Source organism: Rattus norvegicus, chromosome 11 (genome assembly GCF_021556685.1).
Source record: "Rattus norvegicus strain SHRSP/BbbUtx chromosome 11, alternate assembly SHRSP_T2T, whole genome shotgun sequence".
NCBI classification, from domain to species: Eukaryota; Metazoa; Chordata; class Mammalia; order Rodentia; family Muridae; genus Rattus; species Rattus norvegicus.
Window position 1 is genome coordinate 22,377,389 of NC_141544.1, and position 26,643 is coordinate 22,404,031.

Genomic DNA, 26,643 nt, shown 5'->3' on the forward strand with positions numbered 1-26,643 from the left:
AGTTTGATTATTTCCTGCCTTCTACTCCTCCTGGGTGTATTTGCTTCTTTTTGTTCTAGAGCTTTTAGGTGTGCTGTCAAGCTGCTGACATATGCTCTTTCCTGTTTCTTTCTGCAGGCACTCAGCGCTATGAGTTTTCCTCTTAGCACAGCTTTCATTGTGTCCCATAAGTTTGAGTATGTTGTATCTTCATTTTCATTAAATTCTAAAAAGTTTTTAATTTCTTTCTTTATTTCTTCCTTGACCAGGTTATCATTGAGTAGAGCATTGTTCAATTTCCACGTATATGTGGGCATTCTTCCCTTATTGTTATTGAAGACCAGTTTTAGGCCGTGGTGGTCCGATAGCACGCATGGGATTATTTCTATCTTTCTGTACCTGTTGAGGCCCGTTTTTTGACCGATTATATGGTCAATTTTGGAGAAAGTACCATGAGGAGCTGAGAAGAAGGTATATCCTTTTGCTTTAGGATAGAATGTTCTATAAATATCCGTTAAGTCCATTTGGCTCATGACTTCTCTTAGTCTGTCGACATCACTGTTTAATTTCTGTTTCCATGATCTGTCCATTGATGAGAGTGGGGTGTTGAAATCTCCCACTATTATTGTGTGAGGTGCAATGTGTGTTTTGAGCTTTAGTAAGGTTTCTTTTACGTATGTAGGTGCCCTTGTATTTGGGGCATAGATATTTAGGATTGAGAGTTAATCTTGGTGGATTTTTCCTTTGATGAATATGAAGTGTCCTTCCTTATCTTTTTTGATGACTTTTAGTTGGAAATTGATTTTATTTGATATTAGAATGGCTACTCCAGCTTGCTTCTTCTGACCATTTGCTTGGAAAGTTGTTTTCCAGCCTTTCACTCTGAGGTAGTGTCTGTCTTTGTCTCTGAGGTGTATTTCCTGTAGGCAGCAGAATGCAGGGTCCTCGTTGCGTATCCAGTTTGTTAATCTATGTCTTTTTATTGGGGAGTTGAGGCCATTGATATTGAGAGATATTAAGGAATAGTGATTATTGTTTCCCTTTATATTCATATTTGGATGTGAGGTTATGTTTGTGTGCTTTCATTCTCTTTGTTTTGTTGCCAAGACGATTAGTTTCTTGCTTCTTCTAGGGTATAGCTTGCCTCCTTATGTTGGGCTTTACCATTTATTATCCTTTGTAGTGCTGGATTTGTAGAAAGATATTGTGTAAATTTGGTTTTGTCATGGAATATCTTGGTTTCTCCATCAATGTTAATTGAGAGTTTTGCTGGATACAGTAACCTGGGCTGGCATTTGTGTTCTCTTAGGGTCTGTATGACATCAGTCCAGGATCTTCTGGCCTTCATAGTTTCTGGCGAGAAGTCTGGTGTGATTCTGATAGGTCTCCCTTTATATGTTACTTGACCTTTTTCCCTTACTGCTTTTAATATTCTTTCTTTATTTTGTGCGTTTGGTGTTTTGACAATTATGTGACGGGAGGTGTTTCTTTTCTGGTCCAATCTATTTGGAGTTCTGTAGGCTTCTTGTATGCCTATGGGTATCTCTTTTTTTAGGTTAGGGAAGTTTTCTTCTATGATTTTGTTGAAGATATTTACTGGTCCTTTGAGCTGGGAGTCTTCACTCTCTTCTATACCTATTATCCTTAGGTTTGATCTTCTCATTGAGTCCTGGATTTCCTGTATGTTTTGGACCAGTAGCTTTTTCCGCTTTACATTATCTTTGACAGTTGAGTCAATGATTTCTATGGAATCTTCTGCTCCTGAGATTCTCTCTTCCATCTCTTGTATTCTGTTGGTGAAGCTTGTATCTACAGCTCCTTGTCTCTTCTTTTGGTTTTCTATATCCAGGGTTGTTTCCATGTGTTCTTTCTTGATTGCTTCTATTTCCATTTTTAATTCCTTCATCTGTTTGATTGTGTTTTCCTGGAATTCTTTCAGGGATTTTTGCCATTCCTCTCTGTAGGCTTCTACTTGTTTATTAATGATTTCCTGTGTTTCCCTAAGTGTGTTCATGTCTTTCTTGAAGTCCTCCAGCATCATGATCAAATATGATTTTGAAACTAGATCTTGCTTTTCTGGTGTGTTTGGATATTCCATGTTTGTTTTGGTGGGAGAATTGGGCTCCGAGGATGGCATGCAGTCTTGGTTTCTGTTGCTTGGGTTCCTGCGCTTGCCTCTCGCCATCAGATTATCTCTAGTGTTACTTTGTTCTGCTATTTCTGACAGTGGCTAGAGTGACCTATAAGCCTGTGTGTCAGGAGTGCTGTAGACCTGTTTTCCTCTCTTTCAGTCAGTTATGGGGACAGTGTGTTCTGCTTTCGGGCGTGTAGTTTTTCCTCTCTACAGGTCTTCAGCTGTTCCTGTGGGCCTGTGTCTTGAGTTCACCAGGCAGCTTTCTTGCAGCAGAAAATTTGGTCTTACCTGTGGTCCCGAGGCTCAGGTTCGCTCGTGGGGTGCTGTCCAGGGGCTCTCTGCAGCGGCAGCAACCAGGAAGACCTGTGCCGCCCCTTCCGGGAGCTTCAGTGCACCAGGGTTCCAGATGGTCTTTGGCTTTTTCCTCTGGCGTCCGAGATGTGTGTGCAGGGAGCAGTCTCTTCTGGTTTCCCAGGCTTGTCTGCCTCTCTGAAGGTTTAGCTCTCCCTCCCACGGGATTTGGGTGCAGAGAACTGTTTATCCGGTCTGTTTCTTTCAGGTTCTGGAGGTGTCTCAGGCGCAGAAGTCCTGCCGCTCCTGGGCCCTCCCCCACGGGAGCCCAGAGGCCTTATACAGTTTCCTCTTGGGCCAGGGATGTGGGCAGGGGTGAGCAGAGTTGGTGGTCTCTTCCGCTCTGCAGCCTCAGGAGTGCCCACCTGACCAGGCGGTTGGGTCTCTCTCTCACCGGGTCTGGGAGCAGAGAGCTGCTGCGGGCCGGGATCCGCGGGTGTGGGACTTCCGGTAAACACAGACCGTGCCTCCTAGAGAAATTCTGCTTCCGTGTCCCAAGCTCACCAGGCAGCTTTCTTGCAGCAGAAAATTTGGTCTTACCTGTGGTCCCGAGGCTCAGGTTCGCTTGTGGGGTGCTGCCCAGGGGCTCTCTGCAGCGGCAGCAACCAGGAAGACCTGTGCCGCCCCTTCCGGGAGCTTCAGTGCACCAGGGTTCCAGATGGTCTTTGGCTTTTTCCTCTGGCGTCCGAGATGTGTGTGCAGGGAGCAGTCTCTTCTGGTTTCCCAGGCTTGTCTGCCTCTCTGAAGGTTTAGCTCTCCCTCCCACGGGATTTGGGTGCAGAGAACTGTTTATCCGGTCTGTTTCCTTCAGGTTCCGGCGGTGTCTCAGGCACAGGGATCCTGCCGCTCCTGGGCCCTCCCCCACGGGAGCCCAGAGGCCTTATACAGTTTCCTCTTGGGCCAGGGATGTGGGCAGGGGTGAGCAGTGTTGGTGGTCTCTTCCGCTCTGCAGCCTCAGGAGTCTATAAGTATTTTATAATCGAACACTGCAACCCTGACACCACATGCTTTTGTATTAGCTTCCTTCCCCTAATCTAAGACAGTGACAGTTAGCTCTCACTGCAGTGTGGTGTCCTGTGAATAGCTCCAACGTTTGAATAGTTTATAAAGACAAAGCCTTCCTCGTCCACTCACATTGGCTTCAGTAGTCCGCCCTGGTTCTGCCCAGCGTGTCTGATTCATCACAGAATCTAGGATACTGGAGAAACATCTCCTTGGGACATTGTTGATCTCCTGAAAGATGGGGCCTGGGGGTGGGGGGAGAGGAAGGTCAGTGGAAGCGTCCTGGGGTGGCTCTGAAGGCTTTGACTTAGGAGTCAAATGTGATTTGAACTTTGCCTCCATCACATAATCCAGACCAGCCTGACGTCAATGACATTCTTAGAGGGTGAATACTGTTCCATGGAGATGCTCAATAGATTAGGGTCGCCTGTCCCTTAAGGACAAGAATGCAGCCCACAGTTTGTTATAATCATTTCTTGTTTCTTATTATCTTGTTTCCATGGGGATACCATAGCATGTACCTACTCCGATGGAGACTCTGAAATCAGATACTGTATTCTCTTAGGGAACACAGGAACATGAGGATTTTAGTTGTTGACTGAAATGTCATTGTATAGCCCATGCCTATATATGATCCCAGAAATAATCACAGTTTTGTATATCGCATATAAATCTAGCAGATTTCACTATAGTTTCTGAGTTTATTCTTTTTCTGAGGGAAGAGAGTTGGAGGGCAGGAGAATGCTCTACGTAGATTGTTTGGAAGTGTCTTGGTTTATGACTTATGCATTCCAATAGATCTTCAAAGGAATTCTTCGCCTGGTACACAGTCTCGACTCCCCTTCCTGTGAGTTTCTGTGTATTGTCACATGGCTTACCTTCAATTTGCTTACTGGAGTTTTGATGTTTCTATAAAGCAGGGTTTTAGGACTATTGTGGGAACTGCTTGGCAGAGGGGTGGCAAATTGCAAGGTAGGTCAGGAAAGCTTTAGAGCGCCGCTCATCCAAACAGTGTCCCTGCTGGCAAATGTCCTCTGTAATGAGTGTGACTCTAAAATAAGCAATCAGCAAAAAGGCATTCTGTAGAAAGTTTTCAGTAGCTCCTCTCGCTTTCCACCTTGGTGCTGGCTCTTTAGCCCGCTACTGTTTATTGGATTTACCGTATTTACTTCTGTTTACAGACACACTCTAAGCAGTGTCCAGTGACTCCCACAGAACAGTAAGCACGGGGAGTGGGTTTCTTCCTTCCTGTTACATGCACGCAGTCCGCGCGCGTCTACCTCTTGCACGTTGTGCCTATTGTGAAGTGAACATTTCCTTCCATCCACCATCCCATGAACGATAATTCTTCTCATTACAATTCTGCACCATAATATTATATGAAATGATGAGCATGCATATGACAGGAAATAAACTCGTGTGGTATTAGCAAAGTCTGAACAAGGATAACTTGGAAGAAATAAATTCTGTGCAGGTGAGCTGGGAGAAAGATATACATTTAAATGAATTTTAAGCGCTCCCTGTCCCTCGCTCCCCCTTCGACCCATATGTCTTACACCTTTCATTCCACTGTAATTGAAAAGAAACCGGAAGCTATAGACTTTGTACTGTCTTTATTGTTTCTGTAAAGCAAGGCGGCTTGCAATCCTTATAGAAGATCCAACTGAAAAACATGGCTTTAGCCTTCCATCAGAAGATGGGTGGACACATGCTTATGTTTCTATTTTTTCTTTAAAAGATAAAATTCATACATGTATAAATACATGTCTGTGTATTTTCCTTGTCCTGTTTTAACTAATATTTTTACTCCATGTAGAGATTCAGACCCCAGCTGTGGTAGATCACAGAGTCTTGTTGGAATCCTTAATGGGATTATATCTGGGGAGATGCACCCTTCCTAGGATTTCAGAAGATTGCTGTTAGAGACCTTAATGCTTGAAGGGAGATTTTGAACTGCATGACATAAGTAGTAATTTTCTATCACCATATTGCCTTTTTTTAATAAAAATCCTCTTAAAATTTTATGCTGTGTGGATAAGATGGCACTTCATGTTAGTTTTAAAATTTTGATATTTCACTTGTATGTAAAATCTGTAAACTTTTAAAGTGAAGTTTTAGCAGTGGTCTATTGAAATTTTAACAATTTTGTCTATCAGAATGATTTTTATTAGACTTAACATTTGCTTACACAAAGGTATATTATTCTTTTATTATATTACAAGCTTTCTTAGAGGAGCGATGTTCTATTTCATAATAGTCTCATTGAGCCAGGACTATGACAGATTTTAACATAGATCAACATTTTCAGCCTCTTAATCACAATGTAGCTATTCATTTTAACTTTGAACAAAGAGACTGTCAGTTGTGACAGACACAAGAAAATTCCAGTTTAATTTGTTGGTATTTTCCTTCTTATGCCATATATACCAAATGTCTTAATATCATTTTGCATTGTGCAAGGGCTTATAGAATGTGGCTTACCTGTCAAGGGTGGACAGCATTTATCTCCTGTCCTCAAACCCATGTATTTTCCCTCAGAACACATTTCTTTCTTTTCCTGTGAAGCCTTGAAGATTGCTACTGTAGCTGGCTTCTCATCTCATTCACATCGCAAATCCACCTTCTTTTTCTATATTAGCTTGAATTCTTTACATTTTAATTTTTTTATTGAAAATAGATTTTTTATACAATATATTTTGAATATGGTTTCCTTTCTCCCAATCCCTCCCAATTCTTTCTTACCTTTGCACCCTCCCAAATCCATAAAACCAAACCAACCTAGGTCTCTAACTGGGGTCTAAATCTGTCCAAAACCAAACAGAAAAAAAGCCCTGTGCCTCCAAGTACAAAACACACATACTGGTCCTGAGACTTGCACATTGGCACACCTAGAAAATCCATAAAAACAAAATCAGAAACCATACTCTATAAACAAATGATCTGTGAGTAAAGGAAAATGCCCACGAAAAGCTTTGCAAAACAAAATCTTCCCCAAATCTCATTGAGTTTCTTTGTGTTGGCCGTTTCCTGTTGAACAGGGAGCCTGGCATTGAGTGTGGTCTGAAACACAGTGAGACTACAGAGAATGGGGCAGCATGTACAGGTCTCAGCCAGATGGGGTCTCTGACCCAGAGGCTATCTCAGATTGATAATTACTCACAAAGGAAAAAAAAACATTTTTTTCCAACCAGGGTCTCACTAGGTATACAAACTAAATTGTTAATTCTTATGAACTATTTTTCTGTAAATACCTGGATGTATTTCAGAACATGAACAGATTGGTGTGTGCGTGCGTGTGTGTGTGGGGGTGTGTGAAAATGTGTTTTATTGTGTTTTAGCAGTTTCTCTTGTGAAAATGTGGATTTATCAGCTCTTGTTTAGATTTCCAAATCCCCTTTTCTCATAATGGATTTCTGAGAAAAATGAATTCAGTCACATTGGGAGCTTGTAGTTGGTAACAGAAGTACCTCAGACATATTTTTTAGGAACCTGAAAATAACTATATTTTTTGAGAAAGAATAAAATGTCTTAAGCATTGAGGTACTTATACAAGAAGTCACTACCTAACGACCATGGAGAGAGTCAGTTTTTGGATGCCTAACTTTCACTTCCACTTTTTGTGTTAATTTTTAAGTTACCAGAGTACAGGGATAGTCTTACAGCACAACATTAATCAGTTTAAGGTGTATGTGTGTTTTAGTTAGAGGTTCTGTTGGTGCAATGAAGCAACATGACCAAAAGCAGTCTGGGGAGGAAAGAATTTATTTAGTTTATATTTCTGTGTTGCTGTTCATCACTAGAGGAAGTCAGGGAAGTAACTCAAGCAGGGCAGGAACCTGGGAGCAGGAGTTGATAAAGAAGCTATGGAGGGGTTCTGCTTATGTGACTTTCTTACAGAACCCAAGACCACCAGCCTGGGAATGGCAGCACCCACAATGGGCTGGGCCCTCCCCCATCAATCACTAATTAAGAAAATGCCTTACAGCTGCAGTCTCTCAATTGAGGTTCCCTCCTTCAGAGAATTCTAGTTTATATGTCAAGTTGACATAAGACTAGTCTGCAGAATGTATAGTATGTTATATGAATATTATTGGGTGTAATTATAGAGCACATGGTTATTTCCTCCACAGACCACATTCTTCATGTGACATGTACTACTTTTGTGCTGGCTACTTTCTCTTAGCATTATGTTTTACAGTCCATACTTGTGACATTCACTAATCCCGTGGAATCCCCCCTCTTTTCCCCTTAGTGGCCAATTGATATGTAAATGATATATTTACTTCAGCGTATCAACATTTTGATGGTTTCTACTTTTGTCTATTGGGGATACTACTACGTGAAAATTAGTTACTGCGAGCGTGGGGGACATGTTTGTAACTCTCTGTATTGCCTTGGTTAGTGCCATTTTCCTGTCCTTCTCTGTTTTAATTTATTTGACAGCTCCCTTGGTCTTTATGTATGTGGAGCTGCTTTGTGGGGACACTAGTGGCAAAATGGAACACTGGAGAAGTATGGGCCACCTTAGATTTTGTACAAAACTATCTCCTTTCTGGGCAGCAGTAGACAATAGATCTGACTTTTTTTCTTCTTCTCTCTAAGCAGGTAGATTTTGTCTCAAACCTCCTCAAGAGTAGGGGTTTCAGTTAGAGAGAACACGACTCAACAAACACATCAAGTAATTTATTTTGGTGCTGAAGTGGATGGCAAGATAATGACTTTAGGAAGCAGGAACATGCAGGCTGCAGGGTTCTCCGTGAGGCTAAGAAACTTAGAGGAACTTCTGAGTCGTTCATTGCACGGGGAGTTTGAGATTAGCCAGGGTTGTACTGAATGTGGTTTAAAGGAACAGACCATTAAAGCCATGTTTTTTAAGAAAACTTTTTGGAAGTGACCTCACAGTTAAATAGTATTACATTGTATATTCAGAGGAAGAAAGGTTCAGTTTCTGTTTTTCTGTGGATTGATTCCTTTGTAAGCAGACAGTTTGGTAGGACCTAGCACAGTATGAAGAGACGCATGTGCTTCTCCCTGCAGATGTCACAACTGTTTGAAAAGGGGCCACAGGAAATTAGAACGTAATTAGTACTGCAGAGGAGCTTCCTGGGAAGGAAGTGCTGAGGCCTGGGGGCATCCATGGGAGAAACCTTTTACCAGAGGAGGAACTTGCTTCCTGTAGTCTATTGCTTATGTGATGGCCTTGCCTGAGCCTGGTGGAGACAGATGTGGAGTTGAGACATTAGAAGACAGAGAGACACACCTAGGTCAGCCTGCTTCTTCACCTTTCTCTCTTGTTTTTTTAAAGTAGTCTCCTTCCTGTCAGGATCTCAGGGCAGAACTAGACAGTGGGGAAGGGAGTGGAATCCCTGGACCTCTTTGTTCTTCTTGCTAATGTGACCATATGGTGTAAACCTACTTTTACTGCCTTTCATTACATTTGTCCCATTTAACTTACTTATTGAAGACAGGTTCCAAACTCTACTTCTTGAGGTGGTGGCTGTGACCCCTGCGTTTGGTAACACTTCCCTTCTTCCTTTCCTCCTCCTTCATCCTCACTTCCTGTGTGTCACTCCAGCCAACCTCCTATCTGGTGCTGCAAAGTGAATGGATTTCGAGCTTCCACAAAAGCAAATTGCTTGCTTTATAATAATGTATCAGAGTCTTCTAAAATATCATCAAGCAATTGACATGGGGTTGTTTATGCATCTAAACCCTATATAAATCCTATAAATTCATTTTGTCTTACATTTTCCATAGCTTAAAAACATATGAAAAGATTCCTAAGTTTCTTTGAGTTATTGTATCAGTTAAGTGCTTTAACTATTTTCTAACTAAAAATACTGTAGCATAGGTACAATTTATTACTTCTTCATATTGCACTATTTTCTTCATCTTAGGCACAGTATTATTTATATATCAGATACGTTACTATTTTATTTGAAATTCTATAATGTAAATAAGAGTAGGAATGTTCTTATCCAGTAAGTACGTGGATGAATGGTAACCACATTAAAAATAACATTATATTGAACATCTCTTCCTATTCTGAGTATTTCTTGGCATCTATATGTGACATTTTAGTTAAAAATACATTTGTAAAAGCTATCTTTATGAACCTATTTTAGTAAATAATTTAGTAAGTGTGGGGGGTTTAAACGAGAATGGCTCCCTTAGGCTCATATATATGAATGCTTGCTCTGCAGTTAATAGAATTGTTTGAGAAGGATTAGGAGGTGTGGTCTTATTGGAGAAGGTTTGTTACTGGTGTTGGGCTTTGTGATTTTTAATCTATTTTTTAACACTTATTTATTTATTATGTATACATCATACAGCTTTCTGCCTGCATGTATGCACCTGCAGGCCAGAAGAGGGCACCAAACCTGATTATAGATGGTTGTGAGCCATGTGGTTGCTGGGAATTGAACTCAGGACCTCTGGAAGAGCAGACAGTGCTCTTAACCTCTGAGCCATCTCTCCAGCCAGGCTTTGTGATTTTTAAAAGCCTACACTTTTTCCAGTTAGTTCTCTGTCCTCTCTCTGGTTCTCTCTTCCCTGATACTTTCTCACCCCCCTTTCTCCTCACACCTCTTCTTCCTCCCCTTCTCTCTTTCTCTCCCTCCTTCCCTCCCTTACCTCTGGGCTATTGTCTCAATATATAATCTATCAGCACTTGCTTCAGTGCTATGCTTGCCTGCTGTGGCCGTGTTCCTCATCTCAATGCCATCACGTGCAGAAACTGAGATTTGAGACTGTGAGCGAGCCCCCAATTCAACGCTTTCTTTTGTAAGTTGCTTTGGTCATGATGCCTCTTCACAGCAATAGAAAAGTAGCAAAGACTGGAAGACATTTTCGAAACTATGGTCTAGAGTAAGAAGAAATGCTAAGACTAATTTTCTGAGACTTGTAAGTAGTTTGTTTTTCATATTATCATTTAAGTGTTTTGATTATTTAGTTTGCTGATAAGTTACACATTTATTTTTAAGTCAAAAGATTTGAAAATAAGCTTTTGTGGTATATTTCTAGGGAATCTATAGTTGATTTAAATGATACATGAGACATTTTTCTCCCCCAAACTTGAACTGAGCTAGAAAAAAAAATCTCTTAGAATAGCTATATTTAGATTTTAATGAAACTAGGCAGAGAGGAGACTAAAGTGAATTTCCTTTTTAGTCTTTTAAATGAAAAAGTGCATCATTTGTTCTATATAGCTTATTCATCATCCGTCACAGCAATGCATTCATTCCCATGAGAGAGATAATGGATTCAGCAAGCCTGAGGAATGGAAGAGTGTCATTCAGTGCAGATGAGTTTCAGTAATATTCTTATCACAAAGAAATTGGGTTCCAAAACCCTAAGATTTAGAATTAAGTTGCTATAGATGTATTTAATTAAAAGTAGATTGTGTTAACCTTTCTTTAAGTTAGAAGTAGGTTTAAAATCTTAAATTAAATTTATCATTAGTTTATATTTAACTGGTATTCAGGACTTGTCTTTAATATGAATCCCTTCTAAAGTTTAGTCACCAAAAAATATATTTTAATTGAAGTATTATAGTGAATACATGAAGAAAGTTTTTGAGAGAATTTTATTACCTACTTATTGGATAGATATAATTTACATTTCCCTTCTGGAGAAAGTAACTAGACTTGCCAATTCTGAATAAAACAATAAAGTGAGGCCATACCTTCTCCCTTCCCCTCATATTTCAGTGGCACAGCTGCTGATATGTACTAATATTTTAATGTTATTAACCAGCAGACTAGCTTCTTGTTTTAGCACTCTCTGGTGAATATTAGTCTTCTTAAGTTATAGTGAATGACAGAGTAAGTTATTAAAGCATAAAAGCACACATGTGAGACTGTATATTGTTCGCATATATCGGCCAGATTGCAAACTGTCCCATACCACGTTGGTTTAAGGCTACGTAGAGGAAATCAGAACACCTGACACACACTCTGTGATGCAGTGTCATTGTTGCTATAAAAACTGTATGAAAGAAGAGATGGCGAGTAGAGAAGCATCAATGGTGGTGTAGCAAACCACCGTTCCTTCTCGTGCCTTCCTCCACCCTGGGTTTGCATCTTCTCATTTCAGGATGCAAGGCTTCATTCTTTGTTCTGACCAGGTGTTGAGGTCATCCCAGTTGGCCTGTCTGACAGAAGCAGGAGGGATAGAGATGGGATAAGATTGGCAGCTGCAATCTGATCATGCCTATGGTTCCTGTCAGTCAACTCATACCTGAGTATTACCCCCACAGTCTGAGGATTCTAAAGTCAGAAGATGTCATTTCATTGTTTACTCGTTTCCTGTCCTGCCTACTTTTCCTTCAGGTGCTTTATCAAATGTGGGGAAGAAAACTTTGTTATCATTTTTCTCTTACGATTGGACCATGCTGAGTAGCACAAACGTATTTCACATTAATTGTCCACATTAAATCAAAACAAACTCTGTCAAAAGCTAAGCCTATTCGCTGCGATTTTCATTTCATTTTGAAAGGAGCGACTTCTATAGAAAATAGTCTGTATTTGTTCTCCTTTTCCCTCCTCTCCACAGGATGAGGAATCACAAGCTGAAATCTCCTGTAAATATACCATCATTACCCTGAAGGTAATTGCAACATTATAGAGTTGTTAATCTTTTCTCAATGAAGATTGAGATTCATTCACTCTCGGAGGCTTAGTAAGGAAGCATGCTCATGTGAGGCGTGCAGAAAATTGGAAATCATTGTTGTAAGCAGATGGATTATCCTCATCTGCACTATATTTTGTTGCAGACTTCCATCATTAGCCTTGCAGGAAGAACTTGCTGTCTATAGTGTTAGATTGCTAGTAAGATCAAATGGAAGTTTGCTTCTGAGTGCCTTTAGCATGGTGCCTTCCATGAAGCACCTTCAGAGTAAATGTTTTCTCATGCCTTAATTTTGCATTGCTTTTTGGAATTTCCCAAAAGTTTAAATGACAACTACGAATAGTAAGTCTATTATGGCAAAGACTATTCCCTCATGGGGTCTTAACTTCTGAATGTCTTGGATGGAGCAGTAACATTTCCAGTTGAAATTATATCAGTTTTACTAATTTTTTTCTGTGTAACCAGTGGATTGAACATGGTTGTTTTAATTAGTTTTCCACAGATGTAGTCATAATTCCTGAGGGAGGAATTTGAAGTGAAGAAGTACTTATTTTGGCTCATGGTATAGCAGGACCACTGTCGTTGTGGTGGCAGCCATTGCACCTTCAAGTTTTTTTCTCCTTTCTTTCCTCCATCCATGTTCTAGTCTATGAGTTAGTTACACTGGTTTTAGTGTGGGCATTTCCATACTTGTAGTGTATTTCTGCTTATTACCCTAACAGGGATATTGTCTTAGTATTCTACTGCTGTGAAGAGACACGATGACCATGGCAACTCTCATAAAAGAAAGCATTTCACCGGGGCTGGATTTCAGAGGTATAGTTAGTCCATTAGTTCCATGGTAAGGATAGCAGCATGGCGATGGCAGGCAGACATGGTGCTGGAGAAAAAGCTGAGACTGCTACGTTTGAACCTGCTGTTCCGAGTGTGGTATCCATGACAATCATAGCAGCTGACAGGCAGGGATGGCGCATATATATATATATATATATATATATATATATATATATATATGTATATGTATATGTATATGTATATATTTATATACACATTTATGTGTACACACACACACACACACACACACACATATATATATATATATATATATATATATATATATATATAAAATCTTCAAACAGGCAAAGGTAGGAGGCAGAGGCAGAGGCAGAGGCAGAGGCAGAGGCAGAGGCAGAGGCAGAGGCAGAGGCAGAGGCAGAGAGGCAGAGGCAGAGAGGCAGAGGCAGAGGCAGAGAGGCAGAGGCAGAGGCAGAGAGGCAGAGGCAGAGGCAGAGAGGCAGAGGCAGAGGCAGAGGCAGAGGCAGAGAGGCAGAGGCAGAGGCAGAGGCAGAGGCAGAGGCAGAGGCAGAGGCAGAGGCAGAGGCAGAGAGGCAGAGAGGCAGAGGCAGAGGCAGAGGCAGAGGCAGAGGCAGAGGCAGAGGCAGAGGCAGAGGCAGAGGCAGAGGCAGAGAGGCAGAGGCAGAGAGGCAGAGGCAGAGAGGCAGAGGCAGAGGCAGAGGCAGAGGCAGAGGCAGAGGCAGAGGCAGAGGCAGAGAGGCAGAGGCAGAGGCAGAGGCAGAGAGGCAGAGGCACACTGGATATGGCACAGACATTTGAAACCCAGTGACACTTTTTCTACTGTAAGGTCACATTTCCTATTCCTTCCAAACAGTTCCACCATTTGGGGACCATGTATTCAAATATCCAAGCTTATGGGAACCATTCTCATTCAAACTACCACGGTGATTTTGTGGCTTTCAGAGCTCTCAAATCTACAGATGACATGTTATTGTTCTAGAGGTCCCACTGTGCTCTGTGGAAAGAGGTTGGCCCAGGGAAAACTGCTGTCAATTGTTCTGTCACTGGAGTACTGAAGTTCAAGAATGCATACTCCATTCCCAAGCCTGTAGTATGAAGTACTCCATTATTGAAAACAAGCACCAACATCTACAAGTAGAAAATTTCCCACCAGGAAACGTCATTTCAACCATGAAGTCACTAAAATTTGTATTAAGTGAATAAAATATACATAAAAGCTAAATGAATTTTATGTTTAGTCTTGAGTCCCATTACCAGTGTGTCTTCTCTCTCTCTCTCTCTCTCTGTCTCTCTCTCTCTCTTAACGTATGTACTTCACAATATGAAAAGAATAGAAATATAAAACTCTTATGGCACCAAGCATTTTAGGGGTAATGAATACAACCTAATTATGTCTGTATGGTAGCCTTCAGTGCTCAAGAAAAGCTGAGAAGCTGAAAGATGCTTAGTCATACAGTCTGATCAAAGAGTAGTGCAGTAAAACCGAGCCCTCGATCCTGGGAAACTAATAGCATGGCGACAAGACAGCAGAGCCAGACGCCATTAGCAGGCGGCTATAATTAGAACAACAGGTTAATGGTTTTGTTTCAAATGTAAGAGTTTTATGAGTTTGATCAGTAGTTCAGTTTACAGACTATTTACCAAATTTTACTATATTAAATATAGTTTTCTTAAATTAAAAGCTAAAATTCATAATAGGAAATAGTTAAAATGTTTCTCTAATGGAATTACCTGTAATGGCAGTTGGCTTTATTCTTGAACATGTTAAGCCTCCACATAACTTGACAGTATTTTCCTGAAATTGAGTCTCTCTGATTTCTGAAATGGGAGTGGGAAAAGATGTGAAAAATGATGGCCTCAAGCTTTTTAAAATCCAAATTGAAACTTGTACTACAAAGAGAGAAGTTTAACCTGAGAGTTTATGCCTCTATCAGCATGACTCAGAGCAGCAATTGAAGTTTTCTTACACCCCACGGATCTAATAAACACATTGGTTCATTTAAAAGGGATTCATCTTTTTCTTGGATTTTGGAATTCGGAAAAGCTGGAACATAGTCTAATTCATTACATAGTATACATGCTCTAAATGTACAGATCATGTATAGAGGTCTGTTTTAGATGCCATTAATATTTTTATAGAGACAATTAAGCATTTAATAAATGTCTAAACAGGTTGTTGAGCATTATAGAAGATTGTTTTGTTGAGTGGAAATAATCTACTGAAAGGTAACATGTACATGCATAATATCTAATTTATACAAGTTATATTTCTATATATTATGCAGGTCATTTTGGGATTTATAGCATAGAATATTAAGAATCTATCTTAAATGATGAATAAATACACTTAAGCCATGTAGTTTTTCATTTAATACGCTCTTGCTATTTTTAGTTATAGATTTGATATAGATCCTTATTAATTGGAAAAAATTAACAGAAATAACCACATACATTTTATGCTTTTAAATAATTTATATCACTTGATAAAGCACAAATAATTTATTTATTATTAAGGTATAAGAAGAATACAACTTATGATAACCTATCAAAGTGGAGGTTTTTATTAGTTCTGCTTTTTATTAAATTTTCAACTACCCAATTAGGTTAATATTGTCCTGATTTGACATAAGAAATTGAAACATTATTTCAGTTTATACTTGGTGACTTCTTAATTTTGTGTGAAGTTCTGTGTTAGGTTATTGAATATTGATTAATTGTAATTTATGTACATACCTAATATATTTAATTTATATGGATTATGTAAATTCCATTTATTATAAATGTTGTTTTGGAATTTATAACAAAGAATATTGAGAATCTATCTTAAGAGAGAAACTTCTTATGCCAAATCTAGACTATATTAGCCTAATTAGGTAGTTGGAAATATAATCAAAAGCGAATAAATAAAACCCTCAACTTTGTCCTATGGGTTATTATAACTTGTGGATCTCACAATGCTTATCTGAATTTAGATACCTTACAGTAAGAACTAAAACAATTCCTATAACTGCTTAGTCTGTGTGTGGGGAGTTTAGCTGGTCACTCCTATTCATGCACAAGTTGGCTATGATCATCGTTCTACAGCAGTGTGCTGTATGACACAGGATTATAAAACTCAGCCTATGACAGTGGTATATTCATTTGTCATGCATGAATCTGTGCATCACTGAGAGTGACTGTGTTGTAGACATCCAATAAAAGAACAGGGAGGAAAGCGAATAGCACTCAAGATATTTTGATGAGAGACGGGGCTGCTAGTGAACAATTGAAGAAAATTGTTGAAAATCCCTTTTTCTTTTAAAAATTATCACTTCCTTCTCAAGAGTTTCCTATGTCTACACGGTGAAATATGATCACATCTAACCCCCATTTCCCTTCCAGAACTCCACCATCATCCCCAAGTTTCTTTCCCAAGTTCATGTCTTTTTTTTTTTTCCTTTTCTTTCTCAAATCTATTAAGATCAGTTAGCGCTTCCTGTGTATGGGGACCGCCCACAGCAGCATGGAAAGCTGAGCAGTGGGAATGTAAATGGTCTTCCTGTCCCTCAGCATCTAGCAGTGCCTGGGTACCCTCAGGAAGGGGCAGGGCTTCAGTTCTTCTCCCAGTTATGCTAAAATTTTGGCCACTTTGACTTTATGCAGGTCTTGTGCAGTTAGCCCCAGCCACTGTTAGTTAAAGGAAATCTCTATCAAAATATATTTTGAAAAATAGAACTATCACTATGCAGGCATGCTTTTTAAATGTTCTAATCCCATTTATTCCCAGATGCTGAGTCCTCTAGGTCCAGACATTCGGTGCCATGACTGCTGACTACTTTTCTTTGATCCTACATAGACTCCTTACTTTGCTCTTGAGTATTTCATGTCTTTTCACCCTTGACTTCCTACCATCCCTGATCTATAGATCTGTAGCATGGCAGACATCAAACTGTCTAATTTTTCTTCTGGGACTATGGGGAAAAAAATCACAGGGCCTTGTGTGGAACCGCTTGCCTTTTATAGATTCATGGTTGCCAACTGCACAGAAATTGATTATACACTTCGGACTCCGCTCTCTCCATTCTCTACCCATCTATTTTTTTTTCTCACACTCTCTGGAATCCTTTTCTTATTTTTACCATGCACTGTTTTCTTTTATCACAGCCCTTGGTCTGACTTCTCTGAGAGAACAGAAGCCAGACAAAAGGCAACATTTCGGCCACCAAGTGTCTCCCCTCAATGCTGTTTGTATTTATATGTGCTTATAAAAGATAATATAAAAAGTGATGTTACAGATCAGTGCATTCTCTCCTTTTTACCCTGGCCTCTTTGACAGTATGAATCTGTCTTCATTTCCTTTTTCTGTGAGGCCCCTCAGTGCTGTTTCACTTCCGTACAGAATTGCCACACCTCTCCTTCCTGAAGTGTATTTATAAAGAAAAGGCTGTCTGTCCTTCATTCACTTCTGACATAATTCTTTTTCCACTCAAAGACCTATGTTATTACTTACTCATACGTATCTCTATGTGTCGGAGAACATGTGTGGGAGTGTCTGCCAAGCCAGAACAGCCTATCTCCTGTTGACAGCTCTATTAACTAACACTGCTTCTTATCTATATTAATTGAACTAGCTTTCAGATCTCTGCCCTCTCTCTTTCTCCAGCCACCATTGTGGTTTTGGAGCACTGACTGGAGCCTATGGAGTCTTGGCCAAATGTTTCACTGAAAACTTAAGTAAGGTGAAATCTGAGACTAGCAACTGGGGTTGGAAATTTGGAAATCACCATGAATTCAGCCTGGGACATTTTAGGGCACCGATTTGACCTGAAGAAACAGAGGAAGAATTCAAGAAACTGGGCAGTCAGTGCTGAGGACTTGGGTGGGAAATGAAGCTTGCTTCACTGTACCAATTTATTGTGTTTGAATGTTGGAAACAAAAAGACCCAGATGGGATGGTCAGAATCCTTAGAACATCAAAAGATAATTGAAATAACATTGAAAAAGCTACGAGGAACGGATGCAGGCAGGGATTATTCTTAAGGAAAAGGCAGAAGGAAATAAAATTAAAGTCAGAAGCTGGGGAGATGGCTGAGTGGGCAAAGGGCTTTTTGTGCAAGCATGAGAACCGAATTCAGATCCCCAGTACCCACAGTAAACACCAGGCATCATGTATATCTGTCACCCCAGCCTGGGAAGTAACTTCCTTGGCCCGTCTTTCAAAAAAGGCATCTTCTGTATTCAGTATGAAATCCTGTTTCAATATAAAAACAGAAACAAAAGCAAAAACGTCAATTAGAAATGTGGCAGAAATGAGTGAGAAAGAACAGAGTCACCTGTGCCCTCTGCAGTATACAGAGGTGGTGTGCATAGATGTCTGTCCAACTAAAGGGTCTTTTCTCTTACAGCTCCAGTTGTCTCTGGAATAATGAACTCCTGTCTTCTGCAGGTATTTGTACTGGCTGCTGAGACAGACAGAAATCTACCGAATAGGATCAAATGAACTATTGCTCTCTGGGTGTCTCTTTCCTCTCTCTGTCTTTGAATTAATTTCTGTCAGCCTCTATATCAGCTTCCCCCAACCCCATCCTTTCTTGCTCCCAGCCCCCTTTCTCCCATTTTCCTCCTTTCTTATCCTGCTCTTTTTAAGTTTATAGTTATCTCCCATAAGTCCATATGCCAAGATTACTGCTAGGTCCATTGTAAACAAAACTTGTTAACATTGAAGGTTAAAAATGGCCTGTATTCCTAGCACTCAGAAAATAGTTGTTGAAGGAATGAGTTCAGATCCACCCTCAGTAACATAGACCTCAATATTGACCTGGGTGAGATCATCTCATATGAAATAAACCATTGCAGGAAGAATTCAAGTTGGATATTCAAAGGAGAAGCCTAAATAACCAATGTATCATGTATTTAGAAGCCAAGAATGAAGACTCATCCCAGCAGTATGACCCCTCACCTGAGATGTGGACTTGAATTTTCTTCCTGTGGCACAGCAGTCATGGACTGACTTACAGCAAGCAGACATATAGAATTAAGCTCTCCTACTAAAGCAGAAACCAACATAAGACAAAAACCAAAATAGCCGAACCAACAAAGAAAACAAAAGAAAAGCAAACAACATACACACACACACACACACACACACACACACACACACACACACACACACATCTACATGCAAAATTTGTTTTCCAGAGTGTAAGGTTCTAAGACAAGAAACTGTGCAAAGGCAAAATGCAGTTGTGAGCCTGCTGTGCGTTGCATTATGATCATTGCTGTGCTCTATCATGCCTCTGTTTATATATGGCCAAGCTGAGAGCATTGGGAGGTGGGGCCTTTGGAATGTAATTAGACCTTGAGGGGAGAGCTTCTAGGAATGGAAGGCGTTTTCCCCCCGTGAGACTGCAGTATGTAGATAGCACTCCTCTGAGGGAAGAAGGAAGCCTTGTTAAGGACCTGGCCTGCTTGCTCTATGATCTACTTGCCTGGCTTCTAGGACTGTGAGGAGAAAACCAGTTTCAGTATCTGTTGTTGCAGCACACGCTGACTGAGGCAGATGTTTTCTGCATTTCTACTGGAGATGCATACTGCCTGGATCTAGATGGTCTATGTATGTCAGAGAGTAAGAAGAGAGTGAAACAGGAGTCAGGCTAACATGAGTCTGATCCTGGCCCTGTCAGAAGCTCTGAGACTTGTGCCTTGCTACCCTCTTTGCCTGCTTCATTATCCATCAAGTGAAAAATCTAATGCTCTGAGGGACTTTTGAGATAATCGGGTAGATATTGAATGTCCAGCACTAAGGAGAACACATTACTACTGCCGTTACCGTCAGTTTGACCAGGCCACTTACTTACTGCTATTGTAAAATTTTCATAAATTTGTTATCATAATAAAACTCTATTTCTGTATCGTTAGGTCTAAGACAGACTCTGGGCCTCTGCTCCTTTCATCATAAAATTGAATGTATAGTATTTTTTATGTTTGCCAATTTCACTCCCCTGAACAGTTAATAATGTTTATCTGTATGGTTGACTCTCTTACTTCACCATCCTGGATCTACAGTTCTTAGTGTTTTCTCTTTTTCCTGATAGTTACTCCGTCACTTAGCTTCTGGTGTATATATTAAAGGTTTAGACTTTCTAGGATACAAGACATTTAGTTTTATTGTCTTTTTTTTTTCTTTTCTCCCCTTCCCTTTTTATATTTGAGATAATGCTCCTTTCCTCCCCCCCCCTTAATAGTGCAGGCTAGGCTGGCTTAAACCTATCTGTAGCCTAGGCTTTCCTCAAATTCCCAGCATTTCTGTCTCAGCCTCTTAAGTATGGGTCTCCAGGCTTAAACCCCACACGAGCTCAAGATAAATTCTTAGGTCATTGTCATTAGTTTTGTGTGCGTCTGTTGGCAACCATCTGTACAGATGTAGCTTGCTTGTGCCCTCAATGGAAAGGTGGTTATATGTATTTATGTTCGGTTCAAACTCTTTTGTCTGCTCCCTCTTGCCCTAAATCCTCAAATTGCTCTACTTTGGCAAGCCTTTAAACTTTTAGTCATTTCTCTTCAAAGACATCTTTGTCCATCAAACTTGGCTTTTCATTCTACCTATTGACCAGGCTATCTTCTTAGTGTTAAATTTTTATATGTCTCCCTATGTGGCCCTTTCCTTTACAATATCTCTGACAGAACTTGATTTGAGTCCAAGGCAAAGATCAATGAACACAAACAAATAAAGGAAGGTTACCTGAGCATTGTTTCTGAATTATTTTTAACAGTTTCTTTCAGATATTTCTCAATATGAGATAATTATTATAGCATGCATTTTACCCATTTAAAGTATACAATTCCCTTACTTTTCGTAGAATTAAAAACTAGCTTGAGTAACACTCACCATTCTCAGTTTTAAAACATTTGTTTTTTATTTCAAAAGAATTCCAGTATAAGTATAAGTGACATTTTATAATTGTCACAGTATTCAGGCAGCAGTGATATACATTTTGCCTGTAAATTTGCCTATCATAAATATTTTGTACAAATAGCATATAATATGTATCTTTTGTGGTTGGCTTTTGCCCCTAATATAATTTGTGTTCATAGGGTTCCACATTGTACTGTGCAGTAGTATCTCATTCCCCCGTGTGACCAAATGTGTTATTATATGAGCGCAAACATTTCCTTTGATGATCTCTTAAATGATTTGATTGTCTCCCCTTTTGATTATCATGAATTATAGTGCACACAGCACTATTCATGCAAGGCTTTGTGTGGCCATCTGTGTCCTAGCCTTCTTTCCATTGCTATGATGAACATCACAACCAAGGCAATGGGGAAGAAAAGATTCATTCGGTTTATGTGTTCTGATTGCATCCCATCATTGAGGGAAGCCGAGTTAGCAACCCAAGCAGGGAAACAGGAGCACAGACCATGAAGGGGCACTGCTTACTGTCTTCCTCCTGCTGACTCAGCTTGTTCTCTCATACACCCGGTACCACCTTGCCCAGGGATGGCACTGCCTACAGTGGGATGGGCCCACCTCATTCATTATAAAGAAAATAAAAGCCCAACAGGCCTTTCCACAGTCTTGCCCATAAGTCATCCCTAATCTGAGGCTTGTTCTTTCAAGATGACTCTAGCTTGTATCAAATTGACAAAAAATGAATCAGCATAATTTGCTCTCCTATATCTTGGATATATATGCTTGAGTTGAATTTGGGTACAGTGAATTTCTAGGCTGTTTTCCAAAGCGGTTCCATTACTTTTCTCTTCAAGAAACAGTGTGGGCTATGCAATCTATTCGCTAATCACTAGGAACCTCTCCCATGTCTGCATATGTGATATAGTTTAGGTGGTGTCTAATTAGATGAAATACTGTGTTTCAGGGTATAGAGGAAGCTCTCATATTCATTTGTATTCTAGTACTATAAAACCATAAACCGAATATTCTGCAGTCAGTACTGTTAGAGCATCTATCAACAGTAGAATTTGTCTTGTCTATGGAGAGCCAGCCAATGGGCTCCACACATTGACTGAAGTGGAGTAGTAAAGTTCATTGTAATAGTCAGTGAAACAAAGGGCAGAACTACTCCAGGAACAGGCATACCATACCTGTGATTACTGAACCTCTTCAGTGAGCACCCCTACCCTTTTTTCTTCTCTATTCTGTTTTTTTCACTTAACATATTCTTCCTAAGCAAATGAGATGTCTCTTCCAATTTAACCATTTGTTTCCCACTTACTATCTAATGTCTCTGAGAAACTGAAAGGCTGATCAAGTTTAGGTCAAAACCAAATTCTTGTGTTTCAGATTAGGGAGCTGCTACAAAGTACCAGAGGTCAAGGCAGCTTATCAGGAAAAGAAATTTGCACTCCGCACAGGCTTTAAGGCTGAAATTAGCAAGCATGGTTGGGACCTGATATGGAGCCATTTCTGGGTTATATATAGATGGTTGATTTCTCCATGCTTTGTCACAGAAAGTAGCATGCTCTCTGAAGTTACTTTTACATGGGTCCTAATCTTACTTCCCTGGGTTTTGCCCTGTGACCCATGCTTCTTCCAAAGGTCTCACTTTTCAACATACTCATCTTTTGGGACAGAATATCAACACAATAGGGTGGAGAAGCACAGAAGTTGGTCAGTGATACCTACTTTGAGACATCCCTGAGACTCTGAGATGGATACTGATATAAAAGCAAGAGGTTTATTTTCCAGTGCATTGGGGTCGACCCTCAATCAGTCCCTGGAGGCGAGTGACGAGAAGATGACCCTGAATAGCTATTACAAACAGTTTTTATACTTTTTTTTTAGGGGCACTGGTTACCTCAGCAAGGTTACAGTTCAAACTTATTGGCTAAGCATATTGATCTTTAAATCTATTGGCTAGCTAATCTCAGTCAGGATGTTCTGAGAATTTTCTATTCAAGAATGTTCCTGTGGGTGGAGAATGGAACTTGGCCTATCCTTGACCCAGGACAGTAATCTGGAACCTGGCCCAACCTTGACCTGAGGCGGGTGGGTGTGGGGGCTATAGAAAGGCCCTAGGGTCCTTCAATTTTAGACTAAATTTCTATCATATATATTAAAGCACTTTAAGTGTGCCAGAAGATAAAGTTAAAAAAAAGGATCATATAAATAAAATGAAATTACTTAATTTCAATGATCTATTGAACATGATGATGCTCATATACTGGAATACTATAAATTCTAGTGCGGTGTTAACTGCTATTTGAGTACAGATTACGTTTATCTCATTTATTTCGTCCTAGTTTCTGCATGGGTATGAACATTAGTACCCTCTGTACTCTAAAATGTGTATTTGACCATGTCCTTTACCTAATATGAAAAACCTAAAATTGTACATTTTAATGGGGTGGCATCAAATGTTTTGGTATATGTGCAGTGTGTAAGTCTCATTACCCATCTCTGCCTTCTCATATACTAATCATTTTTAAGTAAAAAAAATCATTTTTTCTAGCTTTCTGACATATATCTGTGTTTCTGAAATATTTGTATAGTTACCCTGTAACTGCTCTATCTGGGTAACAGGTTTTTTTCCTTGTCTCATTTTGCTGACCCTACCCCACCTGGCAGCTTTTAGTAATCTCCAATAGACTCTCTCTTTCTTTTAAACCATTTCTTTTACTTTTCAGATTACAGTGTGATTTTATCATTTTCCCATTCCCTTCCCTCCTTCCAAACATTACCCACATACCCCAACCCCACGCTCCATTGGCTTTCAAATTCATCACCTCTTCTTTTTCATTAATTGACGTTACATCTAGCATTCTGTTAAATACAGAACACAACCTGCTCAGTCTGTTACCTGCATGTTTTCTGAACTGACCATTGGTGTGCTGCTCCTTGGGGCATTCCTTAGTTGCCCATAGTTCTCTGAGGGTCAGGGGGTTCACTGTGACATTTTGACTTTTAGGAATATGAGACGCTAGTCCCATGATACCTCACCAACATGAATAGAGGGAAGTCCTTGAGTTCTTATCCCTACGCAAGTAGCACTTAGGTTTAAGAACTGAATTATGGGCTGTGGAGATGGCTCAGCGGCTGAGAGCTTCCGGTTCAAGCATGAGGATTTGAGTTCAAACCTCAGCATCCACGTCAAAATCACGCAGGACCAAGCATGCCTATCAGGTCAGCGCTGGGGGTGGACACTGGAAGATCCCATGAGCTTCCTTGGAAGCCAGTTTAACAGAAAAGCTGTTTTCACTGAGAGACAATGACTTGAGCAAATAAGGCAAGGGGTGACAGACAGAGGAAGATACTTGATGTCCTGCTCTGCGTTTTGCTTGTATGTAGGTGTCCACATGCACATCTGCACACATATGCTCACTCAGGCACACACCACACACTTATGTCAGACACAAAAGAGCCGAGTCGGTCTGTCAGACTCAGAAGGGGAGAAGGTTAGAGGGGCACAGGCACACAGTCATATGTCGAGCAGAGCATTTCTGCTTTGATTTGCTTTATATGGTTTTCATGTTGGAATCCTCTACCAAATTTATTGCAATAAAACTGAATGGCTTCAGCTGCTAAAAGTAAATAGGTTGGTAAATAAATAAATGCTGTGATTGCCACTGTATTAAACCTCAAAGCAAGCCACGCTATTATCTTCATTTCGGTCAAAGTAGAAATTAATGAAAGAAATTTAGGAGGAAATGTAATACACCTTAGTTTATCCCAAATAACAATAAGGTTAAAGAGAATAATCAGTGGCCCAATTACAGCCTGTATTGAAAAGAGATGAAAACGGTGTATATCAGCTGTTATTGTTACAGCCAGAAAAATGATGAGAGAAAATGTCTCTCATGCTGATAGTGCATCTGATCCACGGGACACAGAAAATGACGTGTCTGTTTTCTCAGTCCTCTCAAAGATGGTACACGTTCTGTTCTGGATGTGTCGTACACGTTCTGTTCTGGATGTGTCGAAGAGGAGTTTATGTATTGCATGCAGGGGATCCTTAGGGTACTAGAGCTTAATCTTTTTTTTCTGGCTGAGCAACACAGGCATGGCGTGTTATTAAAATGATAATCCCTGAGGAGATGGGTATTTGAGCATTCCCCGGTGCAGGTGGTAGGAGTGTGAATCAAAACTGCCAACCCAGAAAGTAGTTTGCTAATCTGTGTTTGGAATGATAAATATGTTAAGACCTGATGTCCTTTGCCTGATACCATCACTTTACAACTGATAGTAAAGAAAGCTGGTGTTTCTGCACAGAGACCTGACACCATGAACTTTCAGTTTGGCACTTTTGGAAAGGTAGAGAAGTCCTGTATTCAGCTGGCTTCAAGGTGATAAACATTTTGCTTGTCTTGTTTCATCTATTTTTCTGCCCCGTGTATATCTAATATTTTTCTGTTCTTAGAGAAAATCATCGTAGATGTTATTTCACATTCTCATTTCAATTTTAATAGTTTTACAACATGCACATCTCTATCCCATTACCTTCTACATATTTCTTGATCTTGACATAAGAGGTATTTCTCCTCCTCCTTTCCTCCTTCTTTCCCCCTCCTTTTCCCCTCCTTTTCCCCGTGTTTTCTCCTCCTCTCCTCCTTTTCTCCTCCTTTTCCCTGCCTTTTCCCGTGTTTTCTCCTCCTTCTCCCCTCCTTTTCCCCTCCTCCTCCTCCTCATTATTATTATTATCATTATTATTATTATCATTATTTTGTTTGTACAGTTAATTCTTCAGTGAGCAGTTCTAAATAGACTCTTATGTTGACTTAGGGGAATTTGGCTAGGGTATACCATCCTTGAGCTATTGAGTTGGTATCACCTGAGGGCCAAGTTGTTCTCAGTCATTTTACCTTCTGTAGTACTGTAGTTTGTATATCCTTATTGGATGTTTGATATTTTGAAACTTTTAACCTCTTCTTTTGGATGTTTTCTTTGCCCACTTTTCTGTTGGTTTGTTTCTTTGTTCCTTGTGTTAAGTTTTTCAAATGCTTCTATCCTGTTCTCTGAGTGATTGAATATAGGTGTTAGATTGCATCTACCTGTTACAGAGATAAGCTTATGTCTTAGTGATCAAATTTACCAGTCTTTGCTTTAACATTTTAATTAATTATGTTTTGGGGATACTCTTCATTTGAGAAAAAGAAATTCCCCCTATCTGTTCTAAGATTGCAAATACCTTTCTCTGTTTTCTTCCTAGGTATCCTCCAGTTTGGTTTGTCAGATTTGTGAATGGTATAGGGCTGTGTGAGAAGGTCTTGGTCCATTTTCCTTATTTGCAGTAAGCATAACCAGTTGCTTTCACACCTCTGCCTTAAGTATTGCAACTATGTTGTTTCTTTTGTGCAAGGGTTGACTGTTGTTTATAGAGGATTTTCTCCCTCATCTGAAGCATAGTGCCCCATTGCTCCATATTTGAGGTTAATTTTCTATGTTTCAAATTGAGGTATTTCTCTATATTTTATTTGGACTAATTCATATTCTCATGAATTTGGGTACATATAAATTATTTCAATCAACTTTTATGGAATGCATGTATCTGATCTAATAGACTAGACTGTTCCTTCTTTCTTACATAATTTTTCTTTGTTGATATTTATTTAAAATGACTTTTTAAACTTTATATTTACTAGTAAATAGATTCAAATTTGAAAGTACATTTGAAAAGTGGTAAAATTTATGTTTAATTTGAGTTAACTGAAGGTAAAGTTTTAGACGCATTTTAAAATTACGTTTAACTTACATTTAAAAATTATATTTAGGTGCATGTATGCAGACATGGGTGTGTGTC

At 39.8% G+C, this 26,643-nt stretch overlaps 1 protein-coding gene across 1 annotated transcript in view; it reads left to right on the forward strand.

The window, feature by feature from the left end:
• Positions 1-26,643, forward strand: part of Gbe1 (1,4-alpha-glucan branching enzyme 1) — a 262,662-nt gene that overhangs the window by 60,142 nt on the left and 175,877 nt on the right.